The sequence below is a fragment of the Erythrolamprus reginae genome, chromosome Z (genome assembly GCF_031021105.1).
Source record: "Erythrolamprus reginae isolate rEryReg1 chromosome Z, rEryReg1.hap1, whole genome shotgun sequence".
Classification (NCBI taxonomy): Eukaryota; Metazoa; Chordata; class Lepidosauria; order Squamata; family Dipsadidae; genus Erythrolamprus; species Erythrolamprus reginae.
The window spans coordinates 106,615,551-106,633,280 of NC_091963.1; positions in this window are offsets into that span (position 1 = coordinate 106,615,551).

Below are 17,730 nucleotides of genomic sequence, written 5' to 3' on the forward strand. Positions count from 1 at the left end.
CTGTGCGTCACAAGTGCAAAACTTGCATCACACATATTATGGCTGCAGTGAAGGGCTACCAAAATTTTTACTACCACATTGTGGGCGGGGCTTATGCAGGACATCCTGCATTTTCTTTCAACATCATTCAGTGCAAAGTGGGTGCTCTGGGGTGCAGCTCCATTTCTGCTACCCCACTGCCTCCCCCCCCCAATCCGGGCAGTAGCCTACCCCTGTATGGCTGCCATCTCAACTTTTTTGACCACCACCTTGTGGACCCACCTTGGATGTAGCCCCTTTCTCCCAATGTCTTGTTATCACTTATCCAGGCTTCCTCCCAATTATTCTTAGCAGGGTGTCCAGTTCCTTCTAAATTTCTATGCAGCTGTCCATTTAATCAGGCTGTTGAATTAAAGCTTGCTTAAGTTTTTCACAAGCTTAGGCAAAGCATGGGCTTTGATTTGCAAAGAGCCAGTTCGGTCTAGTAAAATACCATACTAGAAGGCAAGGGACTGTGAGTTCAAGTCCCACTTTAGCCATGAAAGCCAACTGTGTGACCTTGGGCCAGTCATTCCTTCAATCCAACCCACCTCACGGGGTTGTTGTGGAGAAAAGAGGAGGGCAGTGGGCTGGATGCATTCGCTGCCTCAACTTATTTATAAATATCTACCAAGTCTTCTATTCTGTTTAGTTCACGCCAGCTGTAGAAATACTTGACCTTGAAGAAATAAGAGTAGAGTACGAAATCTGGTCTGCCTGTTGTCCTTCACTATGCCTCCCTCAAATCTCAACTGTTGTCCTTGCCATTATCGAAAAATAACAGGTGGCTTTTAGCTCACGGACAAGTTTACCCAATGTGAATAATAACTACTGACTCTCTCTTGGGGGGGGGGGGGTGTAGGCAGAAATACACAATGTTGTATTCCACCCCAACCTCACCCCAACCAGATAATCCTCAAGTTATAACTATTCATTTAGTGACCATTCAAAGTTACAGCACTATAAAAAGTGACTTATGACTGTTTTTCACCCATAGTCAAATGATTAAAATTTAGACTTTTGGCAACTGGGTCATATTAATGATGGTAGTGATGTTCTGGGATCATGTAAGTATGTATGTTTTTATATTATTATTGTTATCATTGATTTTTATTATTAGATTTTAACTGTTTTTTATTGTTGTTGTATTTATTCCGATTGTTAACCACTCAGAGTCCTTTTGGAGTGAGCAGTATATTAATTAATTAATTAATTAATTGATTGATTGATTGATTAACTTACACCACACATAATTAATCTCTGTTTTGCTTATCAGAAGGTAATAAAGATTGATCTAATTAATTAATTAATTAATTAATTAACCAATTCACTAATTAATTGATTGATTGATTGATTGATTGATTGTATCAATTAATTAATTAATTAATTGATCAATCAATCAATTAATTTATTTATTAATGAGTTGGTTAATAAATAAATAAATAAATAGATAAATGGATAAATAAATAAATAAATGTGATCAATCTTTATGACCTTCTGACAAGCAAAACGGAGAAGTCAAGTTCACTTAATAACCACCTTAATGATTTAATAACTGCAGTGATCTGCTTAGGAACTGTGGAAAGAAAAGTTGCAAAAGGGGACAAAATTCACTTAGCTGCCTTGCTTGGACAACAGAAATTTTGGGCCCAATTTTTGTGGAAGTTTACCTGTACTAGAAAGAAAAGTCGATCTGAAAAGTCAGCAATCTGACATCTGTCCCATTGTGGCTTTATTTGTTTCTTTGTTTTTTTGAGTTGAAAGGGGCCTTACAGGTCATCAAGTCCAACCCCCTGCTCAAGCAGGAAAACCTACACCTCCCCAGCCAGATGGCAGTCCAATCTCCTCTTGAAAACGTCCAGCGTTGGGACATTCACAACCTCCGCTGGCAGGCCGTTCCACTGGTTGATCGCTCTGACCGTCAGGAAGTTCTTCCTTATCTCCAGGTTGAATCTCTCTTTGGTCAGCTTCCAACTGTTGTTCCTCGTCCGGCCCTCTGGTGCCCTGGAAAATAGTGTGAACCCTTCCTCTCCATGGCAACCCCTTAAGTACCTGTATATAGCTATCATGTCCCCCCTGGTCCTTCTTTTTACTAGACTATCCATGCCCAGTTCCATCAACCTTTCTTCATATGGCCTGGTCTCTAGTCCCCTTATCATTTTAGTTGCTCTTTTCTGCACCCTTTCCAGAGTCTCTATATCTCTTTTGAAGTGTGGTGACCAGAACTGGATGCATTACTCCAGGGGTGGTTTGACCAGGGCATTATAGAGTGGTATTATTACCTCTCTAGTCTTGGAGTGTATCCCCCTGTTAATGCAGCTTAGGATTGTGTTGGCTTTTTCAGCTGCTGCTGCACATTGCTGGCCCATGTTTAGCTGGTTATCCACCAAGACTCCAAGACCCCACAGGGAAGGAAGGGTTTGAAATCCAAACAAGGGTTTCTTAATATGACTCCATTTCCAGCGGCTTTACGCAAGGAATCCAGCAGCTGAATGTGGCAGTTTGAAAAGCGTAGATCTTCCAAGGCACAGCTAGTCCTTGACTTATAACCATTCGTTTAGTGACAGTTAAAGGTTACAACAAAATAGAATGAATAGAATAGAATTTTATTGACCAAGTGTGATTGGACACACAAGGAATTTGTCTTGGTGCATATGCTCTCAGTGTACATAAAAGAAAAGTTCATCAAGAATCATAAGGTACAACACTTAATGATAGTCCAGTTACGTATAAACAATCAAATCATATTAGGAACCATTCAATATAAATTGTAAGGTTACAAGCAACAAAGGAAATGGGTGAGGGAACAATGAGAAGTTAATTTTTCTGCCCTCAGTCTTCTAATAGTAGTGCAGACTTAGGAAATAGTTTGACAGAGTTGAGGGAATTATTTGTTTAGCAGAGTGATGGCGTTCAGGGAAAAAAAAGTTCTTGTGTCTAGCTGTTCTGGTGTGCAGTGCTCTATAGCAGTGATTTTCAACCTTTTTTGAGCCGCGACACATTTTTTACATTTACGAAACCCTGGGGCACATTGAGCGGGGTGTGGGGCTAAAAAAGTTTGGACAAAAAAATTATCTCTCTCTCTTTCTCCCTTTTGCTCTATTTCTCTCTCCCTCTTTCTCTCCCTTCCTTCCTCTTTCTTTCTCTCTCTCCATCCCTCTTTCTTTCTCTTCCTTCCTTCCCCTCTTTTTTGCTCTCTTTCTCTCTCCCTCCCTCCCTCTATGTCTTTCTCTCTCTCTCCTTCCCTCCCTCTCTTTCTCTCTCTCTCTTGCTTTCTTTCTCTCTCTTTCTCTCTCTTGTTCTCTTTCTCGCTCGCTCTTTCTCTCTTTTGCTTTCTTTCTCTCTCCCTCTTGCTTTCTTTCTCTTTCTTTCTCTCTCTGAGCTTCGCAGCACACCTGACCATGTCTCACGGCACACTAATGTGCCGCGGCACACTGGTTGAAAAACACTGCTCTATAGCATCATTTGATTGTAGTAGTTGAAGCAGTTTGTGTCCAGGATGTGAGATGCCTGTAAATATTTTCACAGCCCACTTTTTGAGTTTTGCAATATACAAGTCCTCAGTGGAAGGCAGATTAGTAGCAATTGTTTTTTTCTGCAGTTCTAACTATCCTCTTGTTGGATTGCAGAACCGAACCAGACAGTTTTAGAGATGCTGATGACAGACTCAATAATTCTTCTGTAGAACTGTATCAGCAGTTCCTTGGGCAGTTTGAGCTTTCTGAGTTGGTGCAGAAAGAACATTCTTTGTTGTGCTTTTTTGATGACGTTTATGATGTTAGGTGTCCATTTTAGATCTTGCAATATGGATGTACCTAGAAATTTGAAAGTCTTTACTGTTGATACGGTGTTGTCTAGTATTGTGATGATAGTATGGGCAGATTTCTCCTAAAGTCTACCACAATTTCTACGGTTTTGAATGCATTCAGTTCCAGATTGTTTCGGTCACACCACAAGGTTAGTTGTTCAACTGTATGCAGATTCATCATTGTCTCAAATGAGTCCGATCACTGTTGAATCAGAACTTCAAATACAAACTTAATAAACAAATTATCACAGATAATCCCCATTCGGTCAAGGACTTCGGGATAAAGATCTAAGTGCCAAAGCCCACTGCAACAACATCGCTAAGAAGGCCTCAAGAGTTGTTAATCTAATCCTACGTAGCTTCTGCTCTGGAAATCTCACACTACTTACCAGAGCTTACAAAACTTTGGCCAGACCCATCCTTGAATACAGCTCATCTGTTTGGAACCCATATTGCATCTCAGACATTAACACCCTTGAAAATGTTCAAAGATACTTCACAAGAAGAGCCCTTCATTCCTCCACTCGAAACAGAATACCCTACAAAACTAGATTTACAATCCTGGGTCTTGAAAGCTTAGAACTACGACGCCTTAAACATGATCAAGTATTGCCCACAAGATCATATGTTGCAATGTCCTGCCTGCCAAAGACTACTTCAGCTTCAACCACAACAACACAAGAACACACAACAGATTCAAGCTTAATATTAACCGCTCCAAACTTGACTGTAAAAAATATGACTTTAGTAATCGGGTTGTTGAAGTGTGGAACTCATTACCGGACTCCGTAGTATCATCCCCTAATCCCCAACATTTTACCCTTAGACTATCCACGGTTGACCTCTCCAGATTCCTAAGAGGTCAGTAAGGGGCGTACATAAGCACACTAGAGTGCCTTCCGTCCCCTGTCCTATAGTCTCTCCTATATCTCGTATTTCTTCTCTACTATATCCTCTATAACCTTCATTGTGTATTATTGAGTATTGGACAAAATAAATAAATTTTAAAAAATGTGTCATCTGTGAACTTCAATAGTTTAACAGATGGATTGTTAGAGATGCAGTCATTGGTATAGAGAGAGAAGATGAGAGGGCACACAGACTTGGGGGATCCCTGTGCTAATTGTACAGGTACCTGATATAATTCTGTTTAGCTTGACCTGCTGCTTCCTGTTTGTTAGGAAACAGCATGACAAAGGTGACTTATGATTGTTTTTCATACGACCATTGCAACATTCCATGGTCACATTATCAAAATTTGGATGTTTGGCAACTGGTTCATATTTATCACAGTTACAGCTTCCCCAGATCATGGGATCACCTTTTGCAACCTTCTGACAAGCAAAGTCAAGGGGGAAGCTAGATTTACTTAACAACCGTGTCATTAGTGTAACAACTACAGCGATTCACTTAATAACTGTGGCAAGGAAGGTTGTAAAATGGGGCAAAACTCATTTAACAACTGTCTCACTCAGCAACGTAAATTTTGGACTCCATTGTAGCCTAGACGGTTCTGGTGTTTTGGGGGCTGAATAAATATGCTATCTTAAGGAACAATTCAATCCAGCTCCTACTAGGAAAGCAAAGAGTGCCAGCTTGGCTGAAAGTTAACAATTTCTCATAGAGGCCTGCTGGAAAATATTATAAATCAGGGGAAGGTCTGGAAGCAACCTAAATTGAACAATATCTAATCAGTTTTTAGTAAGCTAAATAAAAAGAATATCTAAACAAGATCTGATCTAGTTAGTGTTTAACAGAGAAACTTCCAGGAAATCTAGCACTGTCTCGCTTAGCAACAGGAGTCTGAGGATTATTTATTTATTGATTGATTGATTGATTGATTGATTGATTGATTTGATTTGATTTGATTTGTATGCCGCCCCTCTCCATGGACTCGGGGCGGCTAACAACAGTGACAAAAACAGAATGTAAAAATCCAATACTAAAAACAGCTAAAAACCCTTGTTATAAAACCAATCATACATACAAACATACCATGCATAAATTGTAGAAGCCTAGGGGGGGAAATTATCTTAGTTCCCCCATGCCTGATGGCAGAAGTGGGTTTTGAGGAGCTTACGAAAGGCAAGGAGGGTGGGGGCTATTCTAATCTCTGGGGGGAGTTGGTTCCAGAGGGCTGGGGCCACCACTGAGAAGGCTCTTCCCCTGGGCCCCGCCAACCGACATTGTTTAGTTGACGGGACCCGGAGAAGGACCTAATTGGTTGCTGGGATTCGTGCGGCAGAAGGCAGTCCCTGAGATAATCTGGCCCGGTGCCATGAAGGGCTTTATAGGTCATAACCAACACTTTGAATTGTGACCGGAAACTGATCGGCAACCAATGCAGACTGCGGAGTGTTGGTGTGACATGGGCATATTTAGGGAAGTCCATGATTGCTCTCGCAGCTGCATTCTGCACGATCTGAAGTTTCCGAACACTTTTCAAAGGTAGCCCCATGTAGAGAGCGTTACAGTAGTCGAGGCTCGAGGTTGTTTGGAATTAGTTGTTGTCATAAATTAGTTGGATTAGTTGTTGTCATAAATCAAGGTAGCCTGGAAAAATGTTATAGGAACATAGAAGATTGATGGCAGAAAAAGACCTCATGGTCCATCTAGCCTGCCCTTATACTATTCCCTGTATTTTATCTTAGGGTGGATATATGTTTATCCCAGGCATGTTTAAATTCAGTCACTGTGGATTTACCAACCACGTCTGCTGGAAGTTTGTTCCAAGCATCTACTACTCTTTCAGTAAAATAATATTTTCTCACGTTGCTTCTAACATTAGGACAAATCCCTTCCATATTTGTTTCCAAGAAAGCAATTGACCTATGTTCTTATAATCATGAGGATTGGGGGAGAGATTTGAGTTAATGTTGGGTTTAAAGGCTAGTTGCATTCTTATCCACAAAGAACCTCAAGAATCGCAACCAGTGGTTCTCACCCCATGGCTAGCTAAGTATTAACACAGGAGCCTGGCTCAGAAATACAGACATCTTGAAGCATATAACAAAGCAGGTTGGGCATTTTTCTCTAGAAGCATCTATTACGGTATTTCTTTAAACGTGCTTTTGCAATCCCTGAGAAAAAAACATTAAACGAATGCCTGTCTCTAGACAAAGATAAAAACTCAGACTAAACTATATGAAGTTATGAAGTTTTTGAAAACGCACCTGGTCTTAGGATATGATATGGGGATTCAGAGTGCCCTTGAGAGCTTCAGATAGCTGCAAACCGAAGCTGGTGAAGATAAGCTCTCCTGATGTACTTTAGTTACTCCTCTAACACCAGACCTGTGATCTGTCTTCTGGCTATTTTTTTTTTCCTTTTCCCTTCCCGTTCTCCCCCTCTTCTGACCTTGAGAAGTGCTCTGGACTGTGAACGTCAATGAAGCCCACATCCCACATAGAGGGTTTCATTTCACATTTTCTTAACATGCCATTTTTGCTTTTAAAATCCTTTCCCATCCCCCCAACAATGACTGAGGTTGAAAGAAAGATTTCATAAAGTTGGGGAATGGAGGATAGCTGATGGTTCCCTACTCTAAACCCACCCAGCCTACATTGGGATGATTATTCCCAGGATATCCAGTCAGTGCAGGGATGCCATCCAAAGGGAAAAATGGGTCTCTCTGCTTAAATTCTGGAAACTGTAATTACCACGGACCTCAAAAGCAGTGGGGTTACAGGGTAATGTGTGCAATGCATCATAGGAAGATGTCTCAAGTATTTAGGCATCTTGCACAAATAGAACTGCAATTACTATTGACCATGGATGGTTCCTCATTAGCACAATCCTTACAAAATTATCACTATTCTTGTATATCTCTGCATATGAAATCTTCCTAAACTTGTTTCTAATTCCTTCCTCCTTCCTTGCTTGCTCGCTCGCTTCGTTTCTTCCTTCCTTCCTTCCTTCTTTCCATCCTTCCTTCCTTCTTTCTTTCTTTCCTTCCTTCCTTTCTTCCTTCCATCTTTCCTTCCTTCCTTCCATCTTTCCTTCCTTCCTTCCATCCTTCTTTCTTTCTTTCCTTCCTTCCTTCCATCTTTCCTTCCTTCCTTCCATCTTTCCTTCCTTCCTTCCATCTTTCCTTCATTCCTTCCTTCCTTCTTTCCTTCCTTCGTTCCTTCGTTCCTTCTTTCTTTCTTTCTTTCCTTCCTTCCTTCCTTCTTTCCTTCCTTCCTTCTTTCCTTCCTTCCTTCTTTCCTTCTTTCCTTCCTTCTTTCCTTCTTTCCTTTTTTCCTTCTTTCCTTCTTTCCTTCTTTCCTTCCTTCCTTCCTTGTTTCCTATAGGACTGCAGCACAGCACCCATACTTACCTCCTTTTCAAAGAGGAGTGTTTTTGATGCAGATCTCTCCTCTTTGCATTGATTTTATCTTTGTATTCATTTTATCTTTCTAGCCACAATAATTTCTAGCAGCCTATTTTAGTTATTCTAATCCTTACAATAATTGTGTTCGAATACTTTGAGGAAACCTAAAAAGGAAGGAATTTATTTGAGCAGGTGCTTCCCCTTCTGCCCAGCATTCAAAACCAATCAATAATGCTGGTTTTAAGTCCACTGATGTTTGTCAATTTCCAGAGAAAAGGTTGACCTTTTTCTCTCTTAAGGAAAATAAATGATTAAAGACAGAGAGGCAAAACATTTCTGGCATTGAGTACTAGCTTTGGTTGAGGAGCAGTTGCCATTGGGGGTTTTGATTGGGGGGGGGGGGCAAGGTGAGAAAATCTTTCTGGTCTTAATGAAACTTTCTTTGGATTTGATGCTCACTGTAAAAAAAACCTGATCCTTTGTTTTCGGCAAGTCTTCCTCTCTTCAACAGTCACTCCATGCAAGAGTATTGAGTCTGCATGGAGGAAAGATGCAACCCCCTTCAGCAGCCTGTATCCTGCCAAAAATCAGGAAGCCCAAGGGCACCTAATCTGGGAACAAACAAACAAAAATCTGGATGAAGACTGAAGGACAAGTAGGGAATGAGGAGGCGCAGTGGAAGAGGTTGTTTGAACATTATTTGCACTGTCCTGATGATAATCAACGAAACATGAGCCAGCAATGTGCAGCAGCAGCCAGAAAAGCCAACACTATCCTAAGCTGCATCAACAGTGGAATACACTCCAAGACCAGGAAAGTATTAATACCACTCTACTACTACGCCCTGGTCAGACCACATCTGGAGTACTGCATCCAGTTCTGGTCACCACACTTCAAAAGAGACATTGAAACTCTGGAGAAGGTGCAAAAAAGAGCAACCAAAATGATTAGGGGACTTGAAACCAAGACTTACGAAGAGAGATTGTGTTGTGATTCCGTCTGAGGCCCCTCAGGGAACGGCTGATCCTCTGTCGGCTTCCTGCTCAGAGGGGGAGGATAAGGAACAGGAGGTTCAGGCAGATGGGGAGGAGGAATCTCAGGCTGAGGGAGAGGGAGGACAGCCAGAGTCCCCCGAGGGGGAGCTCTCCCCAGCAAGCAGCCTGGATTCCTTAGATGAAAATGCACAAGCAATCATCGATCTCCGGCAGAGAAGAGCAACACAACGAAGGGGACAATTAGCCAGGTACTTTCAGCACTAAAGAGGCAACAGCTGGGTTTGGGTGTGGTGCTCTCCGGAAAGGCTGAAAAGGCAGACCCACCCTTCCTGGCTTGTGGAGTATTATCTTTGGGAGTCCTGGGACCTGGCTGTGATCTTTGGCGTCTTGGAATTCTGGTTTGTGACTTTGAATACTGAAACCTTGGGGAGAAAAGGTGTGGGTCTTATTCTCTACAGTGGTGGGTGTGCCAGCAAGAAGTCTGCTGTATTGTCTGGCCGTCAGGACTCTGCTGTGAAGTCTCATAGCCTGCCTGTTGGGAAGAACAGGTTTTTCTCTGTGTTTATTTTTCAAACTATAAAGTGCCTTTGTTTTTACCAGCGTGTCTGGCTGTTTTTTCCAGTTGGTGTTGAAGTCTGGGGGCACCCAGACAGAACAGATTGCGGGAACTGGGCATGGATAGCCTAGAGAAAAGGAGGGGCAGAGGGGACATGATAGCAGTATACAGGTATATGAGGGATTGCCACAGAGAGGAGGGGGACACTCTATTCTCCAGAGCACCAGAGGGCCGGACAAGGAACAATGGCTGGAAGCTGACCAAGGAGAGATTCAACCTAGAAGTGAGGAAGAACTTCCTGACAGTCAGAGCGATCAACCAGTGGAACAACCTGCCTGCGGAGGTTGTGAACTCCCCAACTCTGGACACTTTCAGGAGGAGATTGGACTGCCATTTGGCTGGGGTGCTTTAGGATTCCTGATCAGGCAGGGGGTTGGACTTGATGACCTGCATGGTCCCTTTCAACTCTAACAATAAATAAAATTAAAAAAAATAAAATAAAAAATAAAATGCTCAAATCAACCTAGAAAATCTGCACTTTACATGGCAGTTCTATAATTACAGCTTCTAATGAAGTTCTACCTGCAAGCTATGTGATTTTTATGCAGGTCCATAAAAAAGGGGTTAATATGAGAAAGAAGGGGAGGTTGAACAATGCCAGATGATTCTGTTTGTTTTTCTTTTTACTTTCCTCCCCTGAGAGCTACCATCTCTGAGTTTGGCATCCCATTCCATCTGCAACAGGAAGCACCATGGTTGACCCTTGGCCATCAGCCTCTACCACCCCTCCTGTAGAAGCAGTCCCCTCCCCCAATAGCAGAGAGCAGTACTGAAAACACAAGCAAAGGAGCAAAGGACAGGAATTGTTCCTTTTTGTAAACACGTTGGCGTCCTTTATTTTTCAATCATCCACCTACCACCTTTAAACTCTCGTGATTCAAAATAGAAAATAAACAACAAAGACCAGGTTGTCCAATGAATGAGATAAACCCTGAACCCAAAGTGTAAATTGAATAACTAAGAACTCAGTAAGGGGTTAGTAGAATATTGGATTTAAAAAAAAGATATTCTGGAAAAAGGTAATGGAAAACTATAAAAATATTTTAATTTTTTCCCCATCTTTATTTGTTCCCATCACCATTTGATCCATGGTGTGATGGATATGTTCTCTGCCTTTAATAATAATAAAGGCAGAGAACATATCCATCAAACCATGGATCATTTCATGTAAGAAGAAGTCACCATGAGCTGGCTCAATCTTTCTGGACCTCACTTCCATCTTTCAGCTGTGGTGAGGAGGGCGTTTGCCCAGGTTCGCCTGGTGCATCAGTTGCGGCCCTATTTGGACAGGGAGTTTCTGCTCACAGTCACTCATGCCCTCACCACCTCAAGGTTTGATTACTGCAATGCTCTCTACATGGGGCTACCTCTGAAGAGTGTTCGGAAACTTCAGATCATGCAGAATGCGGCTGGGAGAACAATCATGGGGCTTTCCCAGATACACCCAAGTTTTGTCAACACTCCACGGCCTGCACTGGTTGCTGATTAGTTTCCGGACACAATTCAAAGTGTTGGTAATGACCTATAAAACCCTACATGGCATTGGACCAGAATACCTATGGGACTGCCTTCTGCCGCACAAATCCCAGCGGCCGATTAGGTCCCGCAGAGTTGGCCTTCTCTGGGTCCCGTTGACTAAACAATATCATCTGGTGGGACCCAGGGGAAGAGCTTTCTCTGTGGCGGCCCCGGCCCTCTGGAATCAACTCCCTCTGGAGATTCGAACTACCCCCACCCTCCTTGCCTTCCGTAAGACTCTGAAGACCTATCTATGTCGCCAGGCATGGGGTAATTGATGTATCTCCTTTTTTGGATAGTAAGATTTATATGTGGTTATGATTGGGTAGTATTGACTGTTTTAAAATGATAGTGGGTTTTTAGCTTTAGTTTTAATTATTGGATTTGTACTGCATTGTTTATTGTGGTTGTAAGCCGCTCCGAGTCTTCGGAGAGGGGCGGCATGCAAATCTAATAAATTATTATTATTCTTATTACTACCACCTGCTCCTGGAGGGGTTAGATTGGGGCAGTGCCACCCCATCCAAGACCAAAGGTGGCAATTCTCCATGGACCAAGGAATCCATGAGCTATTAGGCTAGACAATAGTTTATGATAATCAAAACGTGGAGATGTGCTTTGAAATAGCTGTCGGGGAGTAAAAGAAGGCATTCCTCTCTTGTCCATTATTGTGAAGGTAGTGATTGCATCTGCTTTGCCACCCTAAAACATACAATGCTGAAAGAGAGTATTTTTGGCTTGATCCTGCTGTCTCGTCTTATATTCTTGATATTAGCAGGTTTGAGAAATTGGTACTTTGATGGGATGCTTCGTCATTAGATGGAATCAAGGCTTCCCACTTAAACAACAACATTTTTTCTCCCCAAATTGGATGTGTTTAAGTTAGTTCTGATTAAGCTTGTCATAGCATGCACCTATTTCAATGGATCTAGCAGAGTTGGCCTTCAATTAAGCAATGGTATCTATCAAGATCCTGGAAGTGTGCCTTCTCTTTCTCCATTCCTGTTCTCTGAAAAGAGGTTAAACCCTTGAAAGAACCTGCTGTTCTTCCAACTGGTTTTTGCCTTTGCTGATGATGAGTGAAGCCTCTTTTTTAATCTGTTTTGGTTTTTGTTTCCACCTGTTGGATATTCTGCCATTTCTCCCCTTTTTTGTTTCCTGTTTTGAATTGTCTTGTTTTCGTGTTTAAATTATTTGTAAACAGTCCAAAGTTTCTAGTAGTTGGACAACATAGACATTTTAACAACAATAAGAAGAAAGACCAAAAAAAATCTGGATATTGGATGCAGTAGTGCCTGAAGACATCAGAATAAAAGAGAAAGAATTGAAGAAGATAAAATACAAACACCTACAAATAGAAATAGAAATGGCAAAAGCATGCGAGGATACTACCAATAGTAACAGGCTACAAGGATACTACCAATAGTAACAATCCCAAAATAACTGGAGCACCAATCAAACACCATCTGCATTGACAAATTTACCCTCAGCCAATTGCAGAAGGCAGCTTTACTTGGAATAGTTTCCATCCTGCAACAATATCTGTAACACCATCAAACATCTAGATTTGCCTATCCTTGGTAAAGACGCAATAGGTAGAGAAAAACTGCTAAACCCAGTCTGAACATGTGGTTGAACTGTGCGATGATTACTACTACTACTACTACTACTACTACTACTACTACTACTACTACTACTACTACTGTACTACTACTACTACTACATAACAACAACAACAACAACAACAATAATAATAAAAACAACAACAAACACTTAGTTGATGCCTAGGATGTTGGCAGCAACCCATATGTGATACATTTTAAAATGTTCAGTTGACTTTGAGTTTCATGTTTAATGAATAAGAGATGAAATAATAATAATAATGATGATGATGATGATGATGATAATAATAATAATAATAATAATAACAATAATAATAATAATAATAATAATAATAATATACATTTATGTCCATTGTGAATGTTTGAAAAGCTACATACAATCATGAGTGAGAATTGTAAGCCCCAATGTGCCTAAACAACTAAGCTTACTGGACTTGAAGAAAATAGGGTAAGGTTAAAAGTAAGACCACAATCATCTCTTTATTCTTAGTTGTTGGAGGTTCAAAAGACATTTTCTGGACAGCTTTGAGAGGGTGTGATTCTGGACCCTGCATCAGTTGTTGTTTGAAAGAATGCCTGCTTGGCAGTATGATTCCTTTCTTCATCCATAAATAGATTAGGTACTAAATTGTCTCCAGCACAGAAAGATAGGCTTTTGAAATTGTAACCCCAGTAGGTGAATTACTTTTAATGCATGAAGATTGAAGTTATTAACCATCACCGTACTGAATATTGCAAAAGAGTTAATACAGCAGAGAAAAAACTGCATTTAATCTAAAAACAATTGGCCAGGGAAACAATGTCCCAAGGGAAGAGAAGAGGAACATTTGCCACTGGAAATATTAAAAATAGTCCTGGATAAATACATATTTTTGGAAGGACTGACAATTTTGGTTTAGCATACTACACAACCATGTCCATAATCACCTCTGAGTTGTTCATTGCACGATGAACAAAATTTATTTATGGATGAACTTTTTAATAAAATATTCCAAGTTTTATATTTTGACATTAATAGGTTGCAGAGAGGAAAAGGAAACAGCTGCCTCTTCTACTCTGCGGATCAACTGTTATGTACACTATTTATCTATGTTTGTGTACATATGGATACATGGTATGTAAAGGTCCGAAGAGACCTTGGAGATCATCTTGTCCTACTCCTGTCTAAGTCAGAAAGCCACCAGTAAAGCATTGTTGCCAGATTTTGTTTAAATGTTTCCAGTGAAAGAGGGACCACGTCTCAAAGGCAATCCATTTCAAAGTATTAAAAATGTGTTTTACCCATAATTGTCATTTAAACCCATTGTTATTGTTTTTAAATCCTGTTTTCTGGAACAGTTTTGAGCCATTCTGCTAAGTCTTCTAGAATGATAGCCCTTGTGGATAGGTCAGGGTAGCCATTAAGTCTTCCAGGCTAAACATTTCCTTTTTCTCCAAATGTTTCTCAGGAAAATTATTTGGGTTGCTATTATATGGATTACCTCCAGTTGAGATTATCTCAAAATGTGTCCGGAATAGGAGAGAGTATTCTTGATGTGGTATGACCAAAACATAACAGAGAAAAAAAGATAGGAGAATTGTGATTCTTCTTTATCTTGACACTATACTTCTTTTGATGTAATTTAGAATTTCATTTGAAGTTTTTCAGCTATGTCAAATTTTTGACTCACGTTCAACTTGTGAGACACTGAGACAAGCAGATTCTTTTCACACATGTTGCTCAATGTGTTTCTTACTCCTTTCTTGTTCTTTAACTACTCAAACATAGGATGTTGCATTTGTCCCAATTGAAATTCATCTTGCGGGTTTCTAACTATTGTTCCAGTATGTCAATGGTTTCGCAAAGCTTCAAACTGTCTTCCATGATGTTTTTGTTAGCGCTCATCGTTGTGTCATCTGCATATGTAAGAATCGTACTTTGTAACCCCTCATCCACACATTTATCCTTAAAATGAAGAACAATGGCTTTAGAATGAGCCCTACAATTTTGTTGACCTCATGAATTTAGTTCAGGCTAGATCAGCATCTGGGGAAAAATGGCAAACCACCTCAGGTTACCACTGCAGGAATTTGACAAAGAAGTTATCAAAATTTGACCTGAAGACGCTGTGGTCTCAAAAATATTATTTCTCACAAAATGCGAAATAGCAAAATGCTGCCCAGGCTGTAGACAACTTATGTAGATGGTTCAAACTGCACTTCTTTTTAAAAGCAGATGAAAATATTCCTACTGAGACTTGTGGGAGAAAAAAAAAGTATCATGTGGAAAGAAAGTACAAGTAGCTGAAAACAGAAGCTGTTGTGGCTTTTCCACATAGGCTGAAAAAAACCACACATTTCCTGTACATTTGTCACGAGAGCAGAAGCAAATCTTCAAAGGCCCCTGTGTTTTCATTTTCCTGCCCAATTGTAGGACAAAATAGATAGCATAATGGTATAACTAAAATCTTTTGAACAATTGCTTTGAGCACAAAATGTAACAGATTGCTATTAAAATGACTGTATAATTCACAAAAGCAAGAAATTTTATGATGAAACTTACTAGTTTCTTCAATGAGATCAGAGCAATAACTTTGATATAAGATGGTGGGACAATCCACCATTGACCTCTTTCCAAGATATTAGGAGTTCATATGATGGATGCTTTATAGGGTTGGGACAATGGTGTATTGAATAAAATAGAATAGAATGGAATGGGGTATGGTAGGGTAGGGTAGGGTAGGGTGGAATGGGATGGATAGAATAGAATAGAATAGAATCAGAGTTGGAAGGGACCTTGAAGGTCTTCTAGTCCAACCTCCTGCACAGGCAGGAAACCCTATCCCATTTCAGACAAATGGTTGTACAATCTCTTCTTAAAAACTTCCAGTGTTGGAGAATTCACAACTTATGGAGGCAAGTTGTTCCACTGATCAACCGTTCTGACTGTCAGGAAATTTCTTCTTAATTCTAGGTTGCTTCTTTCCTTGTTTAGTTTCCACCCACTGCTTCTTGTTCTACCCTCAGGTGCTTTGGAGAATAGGTTGACTCCTTCTTTGTGGCAACCCCTGAGATATTGGAACATGCTACCATCTCTCCCCTGGTCCCTCTTGTCATCAAAGTAGACATACCCAGTTCTAGCAACTGTTCTTTATAGGCAAGTCATTAGCGTAAGTCAAGCCCCCACCCCAAAGAAAAGACCTGCTGTGGATGGATCCAGAGTACAACCAGCCTTCTCTCTGTTTGCCTCCCACTATATGTGCAATCTATATGTGGGAATTCATTCCTTACTCAGAACTAGCTATCAAAGATTTGGTGTCCATAATATATATAGATCAGTGATGGGGAGCCTTGCCAAAGGTGCATGCACACACACTATTGTGCCTGCATGAGTGCCCATACCCATAATTCAATACCTGGAGAGGGCGAAAATTGCCTCCCCTGTTCCCCTGGAGGCCCTCTGGGGGCCAGAAACAGTCCATTTCCCAACTTCTGGTTGGCCAGGTAGGCCTATTTTTTACCCTCCCCAGGCTCCAGAGATTTCCTTGGAGCCTGGGGAGGGTGAAAACGCCCTCCCCCATACTCCCAGAGGTCCTCCAGAAACTGAAAATGGCCTCCCAGAGCCTTTGTCCAAGCTGGAAATCAGCTGGCCATCCCGCACATGCATGCTGGAGCTGAGTTAAAGCAATGGCTCACGTGCCGGCAGATATGACTCCGCGTGCCACCTATCGTATCTGTGCCATAGGTTCACCATCACCGGTATAAGTATTCCTTGTTTAGTAACCACAATTGGGACTTAGCAACCACAGTTGTTAAGCGAATCAGGTATTTAAGTGAAACTGCAATTGAGTTTCATCTTACTTTGGTTTTCTTTTGCCAATGTGAGTTGTTTTTTTCATCACCATCATAAGTGTGGTTGGTAACTAAATGAAGACAACCTCTAGTTGGATTGCTGTTACCCCAATAAACAGCATTCAAAGATCTCTTATGATCCAATTACTGAAAGGCAACTCCATATTTGAATACACCACTTTGGAAGGGGGGTGGGGTTTTTTTTTTAATCAAAGCTATAGAATACAGGTTTTTCCTGAATACTTTTCTAAGAGGAAAAACTCCAATTGAACACATGGGCAGAAAACTTTGGCTGTAGGTATTCTTGAAACCTTGAAAGCATATGATGGGCTCAATGGGAAAATGACTGCCTAGGTCAGGAGTAGGCAAAGTTTCCTCTTCTATGATACGTGGACTTCAACTCCCAGAATTCCTGAGCTAGCATGATTGGCTCAGGAATTCTGGGTGGTGTTGTGATTCAGCCTGAGGCTCCTCAGGGAACGGCTGGAACTCTGCCGGATCCATGCTCAGAGGGGGAGGATGATGAACAGGAGGGGGAGGACCAGGCAGAAGAGGAAGAGGAGGAGGGAGAGCAGCCTGAGACCCCCGGGGGGGGGGCTCTCCCCAGCGAGTAGCCTGGATTCATTAGATGAAGACGCCCAGGCTATCATAGATATGAGGCAGAGACGGGCAGCCCAAAGAAGGGGCCAATTAGCAAGGTATTTCCATCCCTGAATTGGTAACAGCTGGGTTTGGGTGTGGTTCTCCTCAGCAGGATTGAAAAGGCAGGCCCGCCCTTACTGTATTGTGGAGAGTTATCTATTGGGAGTCCTGTGTCCTTGCTTCGATTCTTGGCGTCTCTGATCCTGGCTTGTGGCTTCGAAGGCTGAAGACTTGGGGGAGGCGTGGGTTTTATTACCTCCAGTGTTGTTTTTGCCAGCAAGAATCCTGTTTTATTGCCTGGCCGTCGTGAAACCTCTGTGAAGCTTCATAACGTTCCTGTCTGTAAGAACAGTTTTTGTTACCTGTGT